Below are 19,875 nucleotides of genomic sequence, written 5' to 3'. Positions count from 1 at the left end.
TCCCTGTCCCACACCAGGCCCCCCAGTTCTGGGTTCCAGTACCAGGAAGAGAAGTCCCCATCACTTCTGACTAGCACTTTCATGCAGTTTCCCACAAAGGGAGAAAACAGATTGAGATTTCACTGTCACCCAGCAAATGGTCACCTTACACTGGGAGCAGTATCATGCTGCTTGGGGTGCTTGCCAGAGAGATGCAGAAAGCATTCACTGTCACAGATTTTTTATAGTAGCAATGGTATTCATTCTTCATCCTCTCCACCTTTCACTCAGGCGTATCTCCTTACCTGGAACATGAAGCAGTAATCCAAGTTTGCATATTCAGCAGGGGAAGGGTAACTGGAAAACAGATGCACGTTGGATGCCATTAAAACTGGTGATGGCAAGGTATTAAGCTACTACCAAGAGCCTAGGAATGTCTTTTCTTCCTTACTTGAGAGTTTTTTCTTTTTAAATCATATGTGATTAGGTAGAAATTACCCTCTACTTTTGTGTGAAGATTAAACAATAGTGATACCTTTGTTCCCTAAGTTTTATACTTCTTTTGGTAGAAACAGGTAGCCCTTTCTTTTCCTCTGCAAAGAATGATAGAATCTATTTCAGTGGTCCATTGCCTAGAGGTGTGGTATGGCTTTTATTGTGATCTCATTTAAGTAATTCTTGACAAAGTGGGCTGATTTCGGTTACAGTTCTAGAAGGCATCATAGTTTGGCAGGAACTCAGATTTTGTAAAGCATTTCCTCTTTTTAAATGCAACTTTGGTCAACACACTCTAAGCTAAATTACACATAGGACCCAGAGATAGAAGATATTTTTAGTTTCATACTTTTATAGTTGAGGAAATTTGAAACCCAGGTTATTGACCAGCTAATCGACCCAAAATGACTAAGTGAGCACACACAGCTTAGTAACCAGCAAAACCAGAACGTTTGAAACCTGGGCATTCCAGCCCTGGCTGGTTTGGCTCAGCGGTTGGAGTGTTGGCCTGCGGACCAGAGAGGCCCGGGTTCGGTTCCCGCTAGGGGCACGTACCAAAAACAAACAAACAAACCAACCTGGGCTTTCCTGCCTCCATAGAGCTGACTTCCCAACGTATTAGCTCTTTATTCTCCCTGGTTAACTATGACAATGGGAAGGGTGCTGTGTTAGGTTTGTACCGTGTTGGTCAAGCATCTGCTAGAGAAACAGATTTTATGGGGGAGTCACCATCTTTCGTTTTCTTTACCTTTCCCCTCCACACCCTCCCCCCCCTTTTCTTTAGACCTCACCTATTTCGGTACACCCTGATCACTTGTCTCAATGTCCTAGGGGGACTGGCTGCCAGTCTTCTGCCTGGAAGATGCCAGGGTTGCTCCATAAATCTGCCACCGTGTGACACTCGGTCTCCCCTTCCTAGAGACAGAGAGTCTCCTGGGTGTAAGAGCCCTTGTGGCAGCCAGTAACTGCACAGGGGGATGAGGCAGCATAGAGATTAGGTTTTCAGGGAGAACATGGATATATTTACTCTCTCAAGTCATTGCATCAGTGGAGATAAGGCCACTGCAAAGAACATCAGCATTTGAATGCTATCTTTTATGGATTCTGTGTGGTTCAGACCAGTGCCTGGCATGTACATTATATAAAACATTCAAGTGTACAGTGATACCAAGTCCTGCTCTAGCCTCATGAACTAAGTCTGAAGTTATTTAGCCATTAAAAATAATGGTTATACCCTGGCCGGTTTGGCTCCGTGGTTAGAGCATTGGCCTGCGGACCAGAGAGGCTGGGTTCGGTTCCCGCTAAGGGCATGTACCTTGGTTGCAGTTTGTCCCCGGCCCCGACTGGAGTCGTGTGGGTGGCAACCAATCGATGTGTCTCTCACGTCGATGTCTCTCTCTCTCTCTCTCTCTCTCTCTCTCTCTCTCTCTCTCTTCCACCCTCTCTTCATCCTGCTCTATCTGAAGATAAATGCAAAAATGTCCTCAGGTGAGAATAAAAATAATAATAATAATAATGGTTATAAAGTCCTGGCTCAGTTGCTTGGAGCGTCGTCCCATGCACTGGAAGGTGTGTTCAATTCCCAGTCCGGGCATATACCCAGGTTGTGGGTTTGATCTCTAGTCGGGACGTGTGTGGGAGGCTAGCTGATGTTTCTTTCATCTCTTTCTCTTTCTTCCTCTAAGATCAATAATAATAATAAAATAACAATGGTTATAAAGACTGGAAACGTGAAAGTATATATATGTGAGACAGAAAAAACACCACAGTAGAAAATTGAACTTGAAGGACATGGGTATAAAGACAAATCATTTGGAACTAAGGCCCCAGAGGCAGTTAATGGGTAACACAGTCAAGAACCATGCCACTTCTAAGGCACAGACCTTTGCTAGAAGAGGTTTTCAAACAGAAGTCTATCATACCACCTCAGAATTAGAAATGATGACTGCAAAGGTTGGTAAGGTCGACGCTTTCTTCAGCTTTGTCTATGCCGCTATTTTTTCTCCAATATCCTAGATCTCATTCCAGCACTTTATTTCCGGCGCCGCTAGAGGGGGCCCTTGACACATGCCAACCCTTCATTTTTTTCAGTCTAGTTTTCCAAGTAGTTTCCTCTCTAGGTCCTCACTTAGTGGAGTTCCAGGAGCATTGGCCGTGTGATAGTCGAGATTTCTCTGCTGCAGAAGTTCATGAGTGAAGTGTTAACTCCTCGCAGCTCAGCTGGACACCGGATGCTGTTAGCCAAGGTGCCCAGTACTTGCAGCAGCTGTTTAAAGGCATCTTGTTAAGGAAACGGCAGCCCTTTCCTGCAACCGCACTGCTTGCTTCTCTTCAGAGCAGTAGCTTTTATTGCATGCGCCTGATTTAAACAGCTCAACCTCGTGTAAGCGACTTAATAGCTATTCATTACCTACCAAGTACCCAACAGGCCTTTTAATCATCTCACTCACTTCAAGGCAACACGTTGGAGGTGGGTGGTGTTAACCCCAGTCTGCAAAAGAGGAAATCTCCAGCCTCCATGAGGGGGAAGTAACTTGCCTACAACTTTGTGAGAAAGTGGTGGAGGCAGAGAGAACCCTGGTCTCTCCGGCTTCGCCAGACCTCTCTGGCTGCCTTTTGCAGTCAAACGAAGTTGGTGCCAACACTTGCAGATCCACCAGCCACAATGCAGGGTGAAGGCACCTCTGCCCAACTGGCTCCAGAGCTGTCTAGAAACCGGAGGTGTGTGTGGAGCTGTGTTCTGTCCTGCAGCCTCATCACCCCACGCCAGCCCCAGGGATGCCAGGCCACCAGAGCAGAAGGCTCTGTCGTAACCAGATCCTGGATTATGCAGCCTCTCTCGGAGGGTGCCCGAGAAGAAGTTGCAAATCCAGACCCAGGAGCCCCTTGTTCCCTCCTTGTATGAACCACATGCATCCTTGCGGAGCAGGGTGCTGGCTGAGTGCTTTTGGGTCTGGAATTTTCTAGCGGTTAACCTTCAGCTCCTCTCACCTCCCCCAGCCCTATTCCCTGCTCCCTATTTTTAAAAGGGCAAAGGTTGCACATGGTGCACCAGCGGACAGAGCTCAGCTTTCCCAGAGGAGAGCCTGGGCTCGGTTCTCACCCCCCCCCCCCCCCAGCTGAGAGCGGGGCTGTGATTCTGTGCCCATCCCCCACTGTCCCTTTCCTCCTTGGGCCCTCAAACTCATTTCACTCTTCTCCACTTTGTAGTTTGCAGGTGTAGGAGGGTTTTTAAGTAGTAACTTGAGACATTTGAGGTAGAGAAGGATATGGTAGTTGATAGAACTAAGAATAGTTCCAGGTCACCATGCTATTAGAGTTCAGAGGGAGGGGTGACAATTTTATCTATCCTACAGGTTGAAGTCTCTGAGGTGTCAGTAAGTCACCCCCCCTTTCCTGAGACCTCTACAGTCTATTGTTGCTCCAGCCGACTGAAGCAGGGGCAGGGGCCGGGGCCAGGGCCGGGGCCGGGGCCGGGGCAGGGGCTCTCCTCTTTTGCCTCCAACCTCTGTTCCTCCTGCAGTGTATTTCCTCTGCCACTTTAAAAACAAAAACCTCTGTCTTCTTTTCTTTACCTTGAAGACACTCTACCCTGTCAGCACCGGGAGCACAGGGACTTGTCTGTGTACTTTTGGTTTTGTTGTTTGTTTTTGCCGTTTTTATCCAGTGAGTGTTTGTTGAATGAATGATGGATAACGGCAGCTGACACTTACCATGTGCCAGGCCTGTGCTGAGTGGTTGATGTTTCCTATGGCAGACAAGCCTCCCAGCAGCGCTGACAGGAGCTGTTCTCATTTTCCAGGGAAAGACACTGAGTCTCAAAGAGGCTATTCACCCACCCACGGCCACGCACCTCTGAGTGGTGGCTGCCAGGCTCCGGCGCAGGCCTGTCCTCCCCGAAGGTCCGCAGCGACGTGGCGCCTCCCCATGGGTGCGCCTTCCGCCCCCTAGTGGGCGTCTCCGGTGCCACCCCAGCCGCCTCGCCCCTCAGTGACTCCTCCCACACGGATTCTTGGTGCCTTGGCCTTGGTTCTCTCTGACTTGGTTCTCCCCAGAGAGAAGGGGGAGCGGGTGCTGCTGGAGAGAAGCTGCTCTCTGCAGGGGGCCCCCTCGGTCGCACCCCAGGACTGAACATAGTAAAAGTCTGGAATAGTTTAGCCAGAACTTTGGAAATGGATGCAGGACCCCACGGACTATCTCATTAGCAAGCCGGGGGTTCTCATCTACACCTACATTTCCCGGGCCTCGTCTCGTCATCAAGTTCCCTTGCAGTGGTTGTTGGAAATACAATTGCTCCAGCCGTTCCCCCTGGAGGTTCTAAATCAGCAGGTCAGGGCCCAGCAGGGCCACATACAATACCTATTAACCAGGAAAATCGACTGGCCTCAAAGAGTGAGGTCATGTCTGCTGAACCCTTTGACCTACAGAACAAAATATGGTGAACCTGGGAGAAATCCCTTCTGAGGCATCTGCGCAAAGGAAAGCACCAGGCTCTGGGGTTTTTCTTTTATCCGAAGAGAAAGTGAAACTTCCATCTGAACGAAGGTGAACAGTGGGCAGCAGCTGGGTGCGGGGCGGCCCGGGGCTGGGGCCCGGGGCCCGGGGCGGGAATGGCAGAACTTGAGACAGAAAGGGCTTGGAGTTGGAGGGCTGGGTTAACAGAGATGACCAACCAGTCGCCTCCATCCTGGCCGGCCACGGAAGTGCGCCAGGATGTGGGGGCTTGAAACACATTCCTGTCTTGAGGGTGAGTCTCTTTAAACCTCCCAGCTTGACTCTCAGCCTTCCTCAACAGAAGGGACCTGGAGCCCCGCCGAGGGCCCATGCCTGCCGGCAGTTCTGGAGAGGGATTCGGGGCATAGGCAGCCCTGGCCCCCAGTGTCTGCAGCTGGAGGGCCTGACGCCTGCTGCCTGCACTCAGTACCTTCCTTGTACACCTGTGGTTTCTAGGGATCCTCTGTTGAAAGCCAAGAGCCAAAATGAGTGTGACCAACTCAGTGGTCATCTCCTCTAGCCCCGCCAGTGAGTCTGGCCACCAGGAAACCCCCAGTGGCTCTTGCCCCGCGGCCGGAAGGCTGACCTTAGGCATCCCTGACTCCGAATCTGCACCAGGCCCTGTTCTGGCCGGAAGCCCTGGGCCTGCCTCGCTGGTCACGGGCCTCGTCACTCAGCTCCCCTTCCTGCCGGCTTCCTGCCTGCTGTTGCTCTCGTTCCTAGACCAGAGGAGAGGGTCTTGCAGCCTGCTGTCTTCTGTTCTTGCCTCACCTCCTCCCCAAACCTCACATCTCTGAGCCTTCTGGAACCTTCAGCCTCAATCTCAACACCTGAAACCTCCCTTTAATCCCGCTGAGGTTTTCCTGTGAATTCTCTCATCCCTGAGACCGTTTTTGATGGAGACCACTTTTTCTCATCTGCCTCCTCTCGGGTTTAGGAGGAGGGACCAATGAGCTCCTGGCTCCCTGTTGCCCTGGGCTTCACCACCATCACCCCCTCAGCTATTCCCCCGCAACACACAAGCATTACCACCAGCCTCCGAAGGTCCCCGTCTTCTCGGGGCGCAGGTGCACGTCCCCACCGTAAGCTCAGCCTTCCTCTCCATCCTGCTGCCTGTCATCACTAATAGTGGCTTCAACCTTCTTCCTGCCGATTCCCACCCTCAGGGGTCTTCCCACCCCAACTCTGGCCTCATTCCAAAACATGACATCTGGGCTGCAGCATACTTTCCGAAAAGTTGAGCAGTCGCCTCTCATACACAATATAGTGAGCACGTACCAGAGATTCGTCTATGTCATTAATGAGGGGGCCGGCAGGATGACAAACATTCTACAGGTCAATAAAACCATAACCTCTGGGGTTATCTTTCTAGACTCTATGAATCACTTCCAACTTCTCAATCTTCTGTTTCTTTGAAGTTAACATTTAAGTTTACAGAATCTGAGCCCCAGTTAGTAGAAAATAGTGGATCAAACACAATGGCCTTTCCTTAGAGACTCAGATGACCTGTAGGGGCCTGTGGACAGTGCTCTAGTGTGGTTTTAAAGGAGCATCCAGTAGGCTTGTTGCCTTATTTCCAAGTATTGGATTCATTTTCTAAACACCTAAGCGTTCTGACCACCCACTCCAGCCCTAGACGCATGGAGACAGGAGCTCTCAGGGTTGGGAGGGGGAGGCCTAATGAGCAACTCAGGTCAAGCTCAGCTGGGTAGGTGTGGGGGTGGAGGGAAGAAGGGGAGGTGTGGGGGAGAGTGGGGGTCAGGGACCTGTACCATAGAGGATGAATGGATAGATTGGGGGTGACTCTGGTTTTATTCAACAAGCATTTGGTGAGGATTTGAGATATAAAGACCCATGAGTCAGGTGCTATGATGAACCCAGTGTACAGATGAGGAAACTGAAGGTTAAATTAGGAGCAGGTCCAGAGTCACCAGATTAATAAACGGTGAAGTCCAGAGTTAATCCAGGCCTAGGTATCCTGAGCCAATAGTGTGTTGGGAAGCCGCTGGGTGGGAGGTAGAGTTGACTTCCCCCAGTGTGTGCATGTGTGTGCACGAGTCCATGTGCACATGCATGTGCTCTGGGTGGGAGGAGGAGGTGACTTCCTCCTGCAGCAGGTGCAGAGCCCAGGCCTGTGCGGTATTCCACATCTAAACAGAGCCAACTGCAAGATTCCACACAGCCCCACCGCAGGGCCCTCATTCCTGTCCCTCTTCAGCACCAGCCGCCTGAGACCCTAGGGAATGAGCTCAGAAGGTGGGGGCCACAGGGATGATGGCAGCTGGCAGTGCCTTTGATAGATTTGTCCTCTAGCTTCAGCGTTGTTCCCAGGCAGGATGGGTCTCTGCCTTCCTGTGCCCGAGGAGGAGGAGGAGGAGGCAGTCGGGGCTCTGGGGTCTGTAACCGGATCAGAGGCTGTGATGGTGACAGCTGTGGCAGGGGCCTGAGGAAGGGGCTTGGGCAGGTGGAGGAAGGCTGGGCCTGGGGTTTGTGCTCATTCATCATCCTGGAGGCAGCTCTCCTGGGACGTTGAGACCCTCACCCAGTGCCTACCCCAGAGTCCCTGGTGATACCAACACATCCTGCCCAGTGTGTTTTCTCGTATGTGGGGAGGGCTGCAGGGACGCTCCATCCACCGAGGGGGTGGTGCATGGAGAGAAAAGCCGGGGTTTGGAATCCCAGCCCTTCCTTTCACTAGTGGTGTGGTTTGGGGCAAGTTTGTTAACCTCTGTTTTTATTTCTTCTGTAAAGTGGAGACACCACATGCAACTATCTTAAAAGGTGGTCCTAGAATGAAATGAAAACAGAGTGGTTTGTGTACCGTGGTTGCTCCATAAGAATTAGGGTTAGTGTGCCAGTTGGCATCCACGTCACATTTGTAATATTTGGGGCCAGGAATAGATTTAAGAGAAGTTTGAAAGGAATTCACGCAAACAAGGTGTATAAAATTCAGGAGTGTGTGCACTCGCTTTGGAACGGACTCAACAGTTCTCTGGTGTGTTCAAGATGAACAGTTACTGTACAGTTATCTATTATCATGTAACAAATAACACCAAAACTCAGTAGACTAAGACAACCACTACCAGTGTATTATATCTCATGACTTTGTGGGTCAAGAATTTGGGCAGGGCTCAGACGGATGGTGAGCTGCTCCACGTGGCATTGAGGGTGGTCAGGTAAGTGGGGTTCCGGCAGCAGGGCTGACTGGAGGGCGGATCGAGTCATTCCCACACCTGGTATGACATTAGCGGAAACCACTGTGAGGGTCCCAGGCATCAGTTTCACATTATTCCATTTGTCAAGCAAGTCACAAAGCCCATTCTTCCAAATCGACAAGAACGGGGCCCCACCTCTCAATGGGAGGAAGAGCTAAGAGTTTGTAGCCATCTTTAATCTATGACAGTCACCCTCAAGTAGAATCTTACGAACTGTTTCTTTTTAAAAAAAATGTATTCATTGATTTGAGAAAGAGAGAGAGAGAGAGACATTGACCTGCTGTCCCACTCATTCGTGTACCCATTGGTTGATTCTCGTATGGGCCCAACTGGGGATCAAACCCACAACCTGGTGCTTTGGGACAGTGCTCCAACCATCTGAGCTACCCAGCCAGGGCCAAAGTATGTTTTTGTTCAGAACTTCTTCAGTGCATCTTGCGGGAGTTGAAAGAGACGTGGGTTTGAGTCCAGCTCAGCCTCACTTTGAGCCTCTGTTAAGGCATCTCTCGAGGCCTTAGATCTGGTGCTGGGAACACAGAGAGACAAGACCTCAGCCTGGACCTGTTTCTAATGTGGGTGACCTCAGGAAAGTCCTGTCCCTGGGCAGCACCCCACTTTCCTGGTCAGTGGGATTAGGAGGAGGTTGGACTTGCTGCCTAGGGACTCTTGCCCCAGGATCAACCCCCAGCCCCCAACCCTTGAGGCTAACTGGGACTCTGGGGAAACTGAGAAGCCTCCTGGATTCACACTGACTCTCCAGAGGTGTCAGTGGGCCTCTCGCCTTTAGCAAAGTCGCAGGACAACAGCTTTACGAAGCTCAGCAGGGAGGAGGTGGCTGGTCTATTTAGAGACAGATTCACAGCAGGTGTCCTTTAAATTGCCAGGTCTCCCAGAGCACAACAGGAAAGGGTGTACAGAAAAGCTGAGGCCTCAAGTGCACCACCTGCTCTACCCACCTGCTCTGTGAGCTGCAGGGTGGGAGGGACTGGGGATTGGCTCCCGTAGCTGGGACAGGTGTGCATCTCCCCACTCACTGGTTCTGGACTGATCGGTGTGGCTTGGAGAGGTCTCAGAGCAGGCAAACAGTCTAGTCGAGGTGTCCAAAAAGCCCGGCAGACTACTGGGGGCCTGGCCTGTGCTCAGGACCCTTCAGCACCACCCTGGACCCTCTGATGTTCTCCTCTGATGGCCTCCCGGGACCTAGGCATTCATGGGCCAGACCAGCCAGGGCGAGAGTGAGACAGCAGGGCCCTGGCCACCAGCGGAGGAGGTGGGGGAGGGTGGGCAAAGAGTGGTCTGGCCTGGGGCCAGGGCTGTGGGATTTATCATCATCCTGGAGCCTGTAATGCTTGGGGCAACTTTTTATTTTGAGGCCATGAGTAACTGAGCCAACTGTGCGCTGTACCCCACAGCTGGCCCTGTCTCCTCCCACTCACACACACATTCACACCTGTTACACACACCTGTACATACATCGTGTGGAGGGCTAGGAAGAGTGCCTTGTATGGAGGGTCTGTACTCTGGGCCAAGCATATGTCAGGCACTTAATTCTGACAACAGTTCTATGCCGGGCCTCGTCCCTATTTTGCTGGAAGGACATTGACTGAGCCCAGGCCAGGTGAGGTAACTTGCCCAAGGACCCAGGGATGGTGAGTAGCAGAGAAAAGACCTAGATCGCCATCCCTTCCCTGGCTCAGTCCAGTGCTGCTGGATCTTGTCTGAAATCATCTCTTTCTGGCGTCTAATGGGGGAAATTGGACTTAAAAATGACCATATATGATAAATAAAAGATTGGTAAATCCAATTGCATTCTCACACACACACCCCACCACCAACAATAACCAAAAACCCCACATGATCAAAAAAATATATACCCTAAACAAAGCCAGATACATGACAAGCTAGGGGGGAAAATGCTACTAATATTAAGGGCAAAGGTTAATCTCCATAGTATATAAAGAGTTCCTAGTCATTTATAAGAAAAAGACCAACATCTAATTTTAAAATGGGCAAAAGATGAAAACTGTTCTCAGAAAAGGAAGCATAAATAGATCGTAAGCATATGAGAAGATGCTCAACCTCACTTACAAAAAGAATAAACCAAATTTAAGATATGCTGACATTTATGTACAATAACTCAATTTCAATATACAGAGAAATCCTACAAAATAATCAGAAAAAGACAAGCCAGTTTTCATTTAAATATGAGCAAAAGAGCCCTGGCCGGTTTGGCTCAGCGGTTGGAGAGTCAGCCTGCGGTACAGAGAGACCCGGGTTCGGTTCCCGCTAAGGGCACGTACCTCGTTGCAGTTTGTCCCCGGCCCTGGTTGGTCGTGCGGGTGGCAGCCACTCGATATGTCCCTTCACATCGATGTTTCTCTCTCTCTCTCTCTTCCTCTCTCTCCCTCCCGCTCTATCTGAACAAAAAATGGAAAAATTTCCTCGGGTGAGGATAAAAAAAAAAAAAAAATGAGCAAAAGACTTTAACAGGCACTTCACAAAAGCCAATACACACTGAAAAGTCTTCAGAGAATGTAAATTAAAATTGGTTAAGGAGTTATCACTACACCCCCTACCCCTACAACTAAGATGGAAAAGATTCACCATACCCAGTGTTGGTGAGGATGGAGAGCACCTGAGATTCTCTTATATTGCTGATGAGAATGTAACTGGTATAATCACTCTGGAAAAGGTCTGATGGTCTCATAAAACTAAACATAAACCATCCTATGATTAGCCATTCTACTCAAAGCTATAAACCTCAGCAAAATGAGTACATTTTATCATCCCCGGAGTTCTCTCATATCCCTTGTAGCCAATCCTCCAAACCCTGGTCCCAGGAAACCAATAATCACCTTTCTGTCACTATAAACTAGATTTGCCTTTTCTAGAATTTCAAATAAACAGAATGATACTTCATGCATTCTTCTGTGTCTGGCTTCAATTATTCAACGCAATGTTTCTGGAATTCACCTGTGCCTTCATTATGTGTTCTATGTATGTATGTATGTATGTATGTATGTATGTATGTATATATGTATCTATTATCTAGCTATCTAATTTATTATTCCTGCTAGATTTTTATCAATTTTATTGATTCTTTTGAAGTAGTAGCTTTTGATTTAATTGATTTTTATCCATTTGTCCATTTCTTCTTTCTTTCTGTCTTTAAATAAAAGGTTTTTATTCTTAATTTTTATTTTCTTTATTGATTTTAGAGAGAGAGGAAGCGAGAGGGAGAGAGAGATAGAAACATGGATGAGAGAGAACATTGATTGGCCACCTCTTGCATGCCCCCCACTAGGGATTTGGCCCACAACCTGGGCATGTGCCCTGACTGGGAATGGAACCCGTGACCTCTTGGTGCATGGGTCAGCACTCAACCACTGAGCCACACAGGCTGGGCTGTCCATTTCTTATTTCTTGGATTTCTGCCTTCTAGTTATTTCTTTTCTTCTCTTTATTTGCCTTAAATTTCATCTGCTCTTCTTTTAGTAGGTTCCTAAGATGAAAGCTTAGATCATTGATTTTAGATCTTTCTTTTTTCCTAGTGTGAGCATTTAAAGCTATAAATTCCTCTAACCACCACGTTAACTGCATCCCACAAATGAGAATATGTGGTGCTTTTATTTTCATTCAGCTCCAAATATGTTCTAATTTCCCTTGTGATTTCTACTCTGACCCATGGATTATTTAGAAGTATATTGTTTAATTTCCAAATGAAATATCCCATATACTTTTAATATTGTCATGCCACATAAACATGTTCCCTATCTAAATATTGAATTGTAAATAAATTCAAGATAAAAGTACTGATGGCTCTCAGTGTGGGCGTGAGAACCTACCCACAGACTGAATCTTCCACCTCCCCTGACTGCTCACTCCGGGGCGCCATAGCTCACTTCCACCGCCAGAACGCTTGACGTCATCACGAGCTTTCCACCCGCCTCTCGCTCCTCACATCCAAACAGCTACCACCGCTTGTGGCTCTTATTTCCTGAGTCTTATGAAATACGCCCCCTCCTTTGCCATGACCCCAGTTGAACATACCGTTGACTGCAGTTTGCACAATGCGAGAGCATTCTCATGCCTCCCTCCCCACCCCCATTCTTCTTAGTTACAAAGGGGAAGGGTGACTCTACAGTGGAGAAGCCCGGCAGGTGCCATCTTAATCAAGTGGCCAAAATGAACATCGTTGTTAACGGGACACACTGAAACCGTGCACCCCTTAATAAGATGCAATGGGAAACATGGAATCTAAACCTATCACTTAAAATCTGTGGTTAGACCACCCTATTGGTTTAACTTAATGTGTATGACATTTTCCTTCCTGTTGTTTGATTTTATTAGCTTCCCCTCTTAGGGTTAGATTTCTTCATGTGCTTAAGAATTTTGGTTTTCTGGCTCATTCTGAGTAGTCTATGGAAATGTTCATTGTGCTTTAGAGCCAAGATTAATTTTTTAAGTATTTGATTTATTGTTCTTCTGTGCTTGGAGCAGCAGTAGTGCCTTAAAGTATGAATTTACAGAGAATCTATTTTTTTTTTCCTCCCCTGAGGACATTTTTCCATTTTTTGTTCAGATAGAGTGGAAGGGAGGGAGAGGAACAGAGAGAGAGAGTAACATCGACATGAAAGGGACACATCGAGTGGCTGCCACCCGCACGACCAACCAGGGCCGGAGACAAACTGCAACCGAGGTACAAGACCTTAGTGGGAACCGAACCCGGGTCTCTCTGGACCGCAGGCTGTTGCTCTAACCGCTGAGCCAAACCGGCCAAGGCGTGAATTTACAGAGAATCTTTGAAGTCTAGCACTCTGTCTGTACTCGAAACACCAGCCTCCCTGCAGGCCAGAGGCTTCGTCTTGAATCCTAGCTCTGCTGTGCGATCTTGTTCAGGTTTCCGAACTCCTCTGAGTCCCAGTTCTCTTGTCCAAAAAATGGGCATAGTGACACCTACCTTGCAGAGTTTTTGTGAAGATTAAGTGAAAGTGCCCGGTGGGGCTTCCCAAATGTTGTTGACTTTGTAATTGAAACTATAATTGACTACCCCCTCCATGTAGCATGAATGAAACAGAGAAAGTTGATATTCTGTCAACAGGTGCAAAGGAGGCTGCTGGACTTTTAAAAGAAAAGGACTCCAAATACATGAGACTGTTTACATTAAGTGTGAGTGGTCTTAATCCAATTTCTATCCCTGTGTTCTCCGAGGGAGTGAGCAGAACACACAGAGGCTGGAATGGGTGTATTTCTGGAGGCAGAAAGTGACAAACTCAGTAGCAGGACCAACCTTCCTGGTGCCCATCAGCTGCTGGGGTCTCTACCCTGCAACAGTTTTCCAAAGGACTATGTCTCTCAGCCTGCGGGGGAGGCGGACTCACAGGCTCCTGTCATTCAGATCCAAACAGCCAGGAGTAATAGTGGGGCGGGGCAGGCATTGGAGGCTCAGGTGCAAGAGGTGGGGAGCTGGAGCTGTGGATTTGTCTCCATTTCCCAGTCATTCCAAGGTCCTTTTCCATGGGTTCCCCTCCAGCCCTGGCGCCTCCTGAAGTCATGGCCAGACCCCCAGATTTTCACTTGAGTTACTGACTCTCCCTTGTTGTCCAGGGTCTCCCTCGTGGCCAGTACACCTTGCACAAGGACACCAGAGGGGGAAATTAAGGCAAGAGAGAAAGAGAACTGGAAAAGGTAGGTGACTACGTTCAAGTCTCTGTCACATTGGAAATTCATTTAATTCACTGAAACCCTATAAAGAAAGTAGGGCATAATACTTTTTTCCAACTTTATTAATGAGGTCCAGAGAGCGGGTAAAAAACCCAGGTCAGTTCATCACAAAAATTTTGAAATTATAGATAAACTAACATTACTTAGCCATAATAAAAGAAATGGTTAAAGTCTATTGTTTTATTAGTCATACTCAGCCTAAGGAATTATTTTGATTCTGTTTTTTATTTTTATTTACTATTAGTCTAAATAATATTGATAACAGCAAAATGATTACCATTCATAGCAGGCACTAGGCTAAACATTTTACCCATTTAATCATCACAACAAATCAACACAGTAGTGTTAATAGCCTCATTTTCTAGGTGTGGTCAAGAGAACTTTAACTTGTCCATCACTTAACATCCTCACAAAATTATTTTTCTATTTCCACATAACATTCATGGTCTTCATTTTTAATTGCTACATGCTAAAGATGTCTAATTCACTTAATTCCTTTTCTCTTGTTAAATATGATGTTTGGAAGAGCTGGGGGCATTGTTCATTCATTTATTGAACAAATTTTTCATAGTGCCTCAGTTGTCAGGTGGTGCGTTAGGGGATACAATGGTGCATAAGGCAATAGCACTTTGTCCTCACTGAGCAGCTCACGACCTCCTAGAAGAAGAAGCAATTACTAGGCAGTGATGGGGTGGGGGTGGGGGTCCTTGACGCTGTGGGAGCACAGAGCAGGGAGCCCAAACCGCCCAGCAATGTCAGAACAGCTGCTAATTAAGGCCAAGGACCGTCACTCCCAGAAGACTAGAATCCGTTGAATGGCCACCAGTTTCCCATCTGCAAAATCAATGATGGCCGTCAAACATGAGTCCCCCATGGCCCTGTGATGGAACTTGGGAATTCAGGGCTCCAGGGCTCAGCTACTTTAAGATTTGGAGTCCAAACTATTTTCATTCCATGGTAACCTTGTCAAAGGGCCTAAGACAGTCATGCTCATGCTCTATTCAGTGTTCATGCCTCTATTGTCCTTGTGGAAATGATGATAATGACAATGATGCTGGTGCTGGTTTTGACAGCTTCCACTAACTGAGCATTTCTATGCTCACTTTATTTATTTATTTTGTTAATCCTCACTTGAGCATATTTTTCTATTTATCTTCAGATAGAGTGGGAGGGAAGGAGAGAGAGAGAAATATCGATGTGAGAGGGACACATTAACTGGCTGCCTCCCGCATAACTCCAACCAGGGCCGGGGATGAATCGCAACCAAGGTATGTGCCCTTGACGGGAATCAAACCCACAACTCTTTGGTCCGCAGGCCGATGCTCTAACTGCTGAGCCAAACCAGCCAGGGTTCCATGCTCACTTTATAAATCTTATTTCATTGATCTTCACAACAGCCCTCGAAGGTATTGTCATCTTCATTTTCTCAGGTCAGAGACAAACCAGAGAGGTTAGGTAACTTGCTCAAGCTCAGCCCCCTAAAAAACAGAAGGAACCATAGCCAAAAGTGCTATACCGTTTTAGACTGTTAAGAGCAGTGTGAATTACGAACTGGTTTTACCTTAAAAGTGCTGGTGGTCAGTTATTGTGTTTAATTTATATATACCCTGCCCCTCTTGATAAGTGACTTGAGGTCGGTTACAGTAAAAGGGTTACCATGTGGCTTGAAAATAGGTCCAGTTGAGTGGGAAGTAAAGCCAGCGCGCTAACTATCGTAGTGATTGCTCAGTATATAGGCTCAGCTTCCTGGCAGCCGTGGTAAAACGGAGGCATGTCCGTTGCAAAGCTATTCTTATGGAGATACAGTGCATAATTTTTCTGCTACTGGAATTAATTTAGAAAAGTAGTAATTTTATGATGGCACTAATTTATGTGAAGAATAATATCCTCAGTAACTTTTTTGGAACAGCAGAAGATGATTTCTCATGGCTGTGTTTTTCTATGTACCTCCTACGAAAACCAGAGGCAGACGCCTCCCGTTGGGTTTCCCAGGGAGCAGACTAAGACAGATCCGCGCGCAGGAGAGTTAGGAGGAGCCCTCCCGGGAAGGCCTGTGAGAGGGGTGCAGGGTTGTGCACAGGGACAGTTGGGTTGTAGTGTTGTTGCCCCAGAAGCCTCATCCTCCTGAGCCATTGGAAGCTCCGGATGGCCCTTGGGTAGCCCTTCAGAGATGTCCCACCCTCAGTCCAGGGGGCCAGGACTCTATACTCGTGGATTGATAGGGATTCTCCAGGGGAGGACACTCTCTTAGTTGAGGGCAATTTCCAGAAAGAAAATCAGTTGTGAGTGTTCAGAGCCAACACCTCTGGTGCCGGAAGGAATGCATGCTTTGGTCCTGAAAGGGAGACCTGGGTGGTTACCACAGCAACCTTAAGTTCCCTTGCATCGGTCAGTTCCAATATAAGAATAAGTATAATAAACTTATCCCTTTATGAAATAGCTCCTCCAAGATGCTGGTGGTTTCTTCTGGAGGCAACTTACAAGAGAAAGGTTAGTGAGACAGATTACAGCCCCCGCAGCTGGAACTTGTTTTAAAGCTGCAGCTGAGACTTGCCTACAAGTGATTGTTCTCTTTGAGGGATGCTGCTCTTTCGGGGACTCAGCTTTGGTCTCTGTTGTTGGCAGATTGGATATTCAGCAGTGCAGAGGCTAGTTCAGCCTTAATGGTCGGGAGCCTGTGCTGTTGACTTCATAAATGGCCTCCATTCTTGGTAGTTTAGATATTTCATTGACATGCTCACTGTGACAGTACAGGGGTGGCTGATGCCAGAAGTTACTGATGTCAACTGGCCAGGTGACTGCATGCTTGGCTGTTCAGTGTCTTTTCCACGGTGAATGCTTTCTGGTGAGCACTTATGTGTGAGAAATGATCTTCACTTCCGCAGGTCCACCCACGTGCCTCTACCTGAGACTTCCTGTGCCCGATATTCCAATCTTTCTCTTCCCCAGGCCCCGTCCAATCAGCTACGTCACTCACTGGTGCCCATGAGTCATTGCATATTCTTATCTTGGGCTCCTTTTTCCACACAAAGTGATGACCAAGTGTAGCCCTCGAAGTTCTCCCACCGGGAGGACTTCCTGTCACCACTCTCATGCTCCACCAGCGAGGAGGAGCATGCAGCAGCAGTGCATTTGGGCTCCCTGCACCACATGACCCACATGAGGCCTTTCCCACCTCCATCAGCTGGTCACGAAGGAGCTGCCCTCGTGAACATAGACACGAGCTGAAGGAGAGGCCCTGGCGCAACCATGATGGATGACAGTGGGTTCTCAGCCACCTGCTAGCGCAGCTTGCTTGTATGCTCTGGACTTGCTCATGCCTAAACCCAATGTACAACTTTCATCTTGCAATGGATTGCTGATGGGCCTTCCTGATACACAACAGTCCATGATGAGCAGCTGTGGTAGGGGCCATTTCCAAAGTGGCCCTCAAAATGCTCTATCTTACTCCCCAGAACTTGTGATTATACTGAGATCGCCCCCTCCTGTGATTCTGTTATGTTATATGGCACATTTGACCTTAAGATAAGATTACTCAGGTGGACCTGATCTAATCATGAGAGACTCTCAAAGTGAAGAGTTGTCTCTGGTTGGTAGCAAAAGAGGAAATCAGAGAGATATGACGTGTGAGGGGATTCGAGACTGCTGTTGGCTTGAGGATGGTGGGGCCACGTGAAAAGGAATGCACAGCCTGGAGTTGCTGAGGAAGGCCCTCAGTTGACAGCCAAAAAGGAAACAGAGAATTCAGTTCTACAACTACAAGGAACTGAATTTGCCAATGACCTGAATGAGGTTGTAGGTAGACTCCTACCTAGAGCTTCCAGACGAGAACTCGGCCGGATCCAACACTTTGATGTTGGCCGTGTGAGACCCTAGCAGAGAACCTGTTGAGCCATTCCGGACTTCTGACCTATAACTGCTGGCTAGAAAATTTGTTTCTTTAAGCCGTTACATTTGTGGTAATTTGTTACAGAGCAATAGAAATATAATACAGCATCTCTGGCCATATAGTCACTTGACAGTCCATGGTCAGTCAGCAAGATCAGAGTTTTTGTCTCTGCCAGGACCTGGCTATTTTTCATGTGGCATACAGTTCATCATGGCTTGTTCCAGAACTTGTGTTTTTAGTAAGAAGTCTTCCACAGCATCTTCTCCTTCCATAAACCGCTCTAGGACCACAGGGTCTTCTGCGTCCCATGGCCCAAGCAGCTGGTTGCTTGCACCACAGCCTGGACCTCCAGTAGAGTCTTTTCCAGTGTACCTCGCTCAGGGCTGGCAGCCTTCTGTATCACTTAATAGATGGGTCAGAGCAGCATCCCAAGGGTAAATCAATATGCTGCCTCCAGAACCCAAAGAGGGCAAGCAAGTGTTCTGCTTCCTTTTTGGTGGTGGGTGATACAAAGTACAATGATGTGTCTGTTACTTTGGAGAGAAAGTCCTGGCAGGCCCCAGACCACTGGATCCTTATCAATTCATGAATGTGGCAGCCCCTGAAACTCTATTAAGTGTAATCTCTCACCTCCAACACAGTTATTTCTCATCTAGTCTTATTAGCATAATGTTATAAAAATAAAGGACTAGAGCCCTGGCTGGTTTGGCTCAGTTGTTAGAGTGTTGGCCTATGGACCAAAGAGTCGCGGGTTCGATTCTGGTCAAGGGCATGTACCTCGGTTACAGTTTGGTCCCCAGCCCTGGTTAGGGTCATACAGGAGGAAACCAATCGATGTGTCTCTCTCACATCAATGTTTCTCTCTCTCTCTCTCTCCCTCCCACTCTATCTGAAGATAAATGGAAAAATATCCTTGGGTGAGGATTTAAAATAAATAAATAAGTAAATAAATAAATAAAGGACTAGAGTGATCTCCTGAAGGATGTCCAGCTTATCCAGGTCCCTTTGGATTCTTTTATAACAGAAGATGGGGGAGGACACATAGCTCTGGGCTAAGACCATAGCTGTGTACTACTGACAGACTCATGTGATTGAAAACTACTTTTAATAGTCCAAACAGGCTGCAATGGGCTTAGTCTGACATGCTGAAAGTGGAGCTATTAAAGCAGAAGTTAATGTGTCAAAGAAATAGGAAAACAGAAGAGAGAGTAAACATATCCAAACACTGACTCTCTGAAAAAAAATAAACAAAATATACACACCACTAGTTCACCTAGTGAAGAAAAGAGAGGAATGCAAAATGCATACATTAAATGACAGGAGCCAAATAACTACTGGAAACAATAAACATTTTAAAATAAGACTATTTTGCACAACTCTTGGTGAACAGACTTGAAGATAAACATAAAATCCTTAATTTACAATTTCACAAAATTGTCCATTGTAAAGATAGAAGAGTTAAACAAAACAATTCCCATAAAACAACAGTTCTTAGTTTTCTTTGGTTTCAGGACATTTTTACACTCTTAAAAATTTTTTAAGACACCCAAAGAGTATTTGTTTACATGGGTTATATTTATTGATACTTACAATATTAGATGTTAAAAGTGAGAACATTAAAATATCTCTTTATGTAAAAAAAAAATTTTACATTAACACACCATTTTATTAAAAATAACTGTAGCCCTGGCTGGTGTGACTCAGTGTTTAGAATGTCAGCCAGTGCACCAAAGGGTCATAGGTTTGATTCCCGGTCAAGATCATGTACCTAGGTTGCAGGTTCATTCTCCAGCTCTGGTCGAGAATGTGTTGGAGGCAACCAATTGATGTGTCTTTCTCACTTTGGTCTCTCTCTCTTTCTCCCTCTCCCTCCTACCCTTCCGCTCTCTCTAAATAATCAGTGGAAAAATATCCTTAGGCCCCGATGCCAAACAGCTCAGTTATTCCCCGTATGTCTCTGGTGCCTTTCAAACTGCCACCCCAATGCTGGAGCCCAGAAGGAGCGAGTCCAAGTAAGTGTGTGTGCGGGCCCTTTAAGAGGAGCTGCCTGGGGCTCCCTCAGCCTCAGTTCCCGCTGGC

This window comes from Molossus molossus, unplaced genomic scaffold (assembly GCF_014108415.1).
Source record: "Molossus molossus isolate mMolMol1 unplaced genomic scaffold, mMolMol1.p scaffold_m16_p_17, whole genome shotgun sequence".
In the NCBI taxonomy this organism is placed as follows: Eukaryota; Metazoa; Chordata; class Mammalia; order Chiroptera; family Molossidae; genus Molossus; species Molossus molossus.
Note: the sequence above shows the minus strand (reverse complement) of the source record.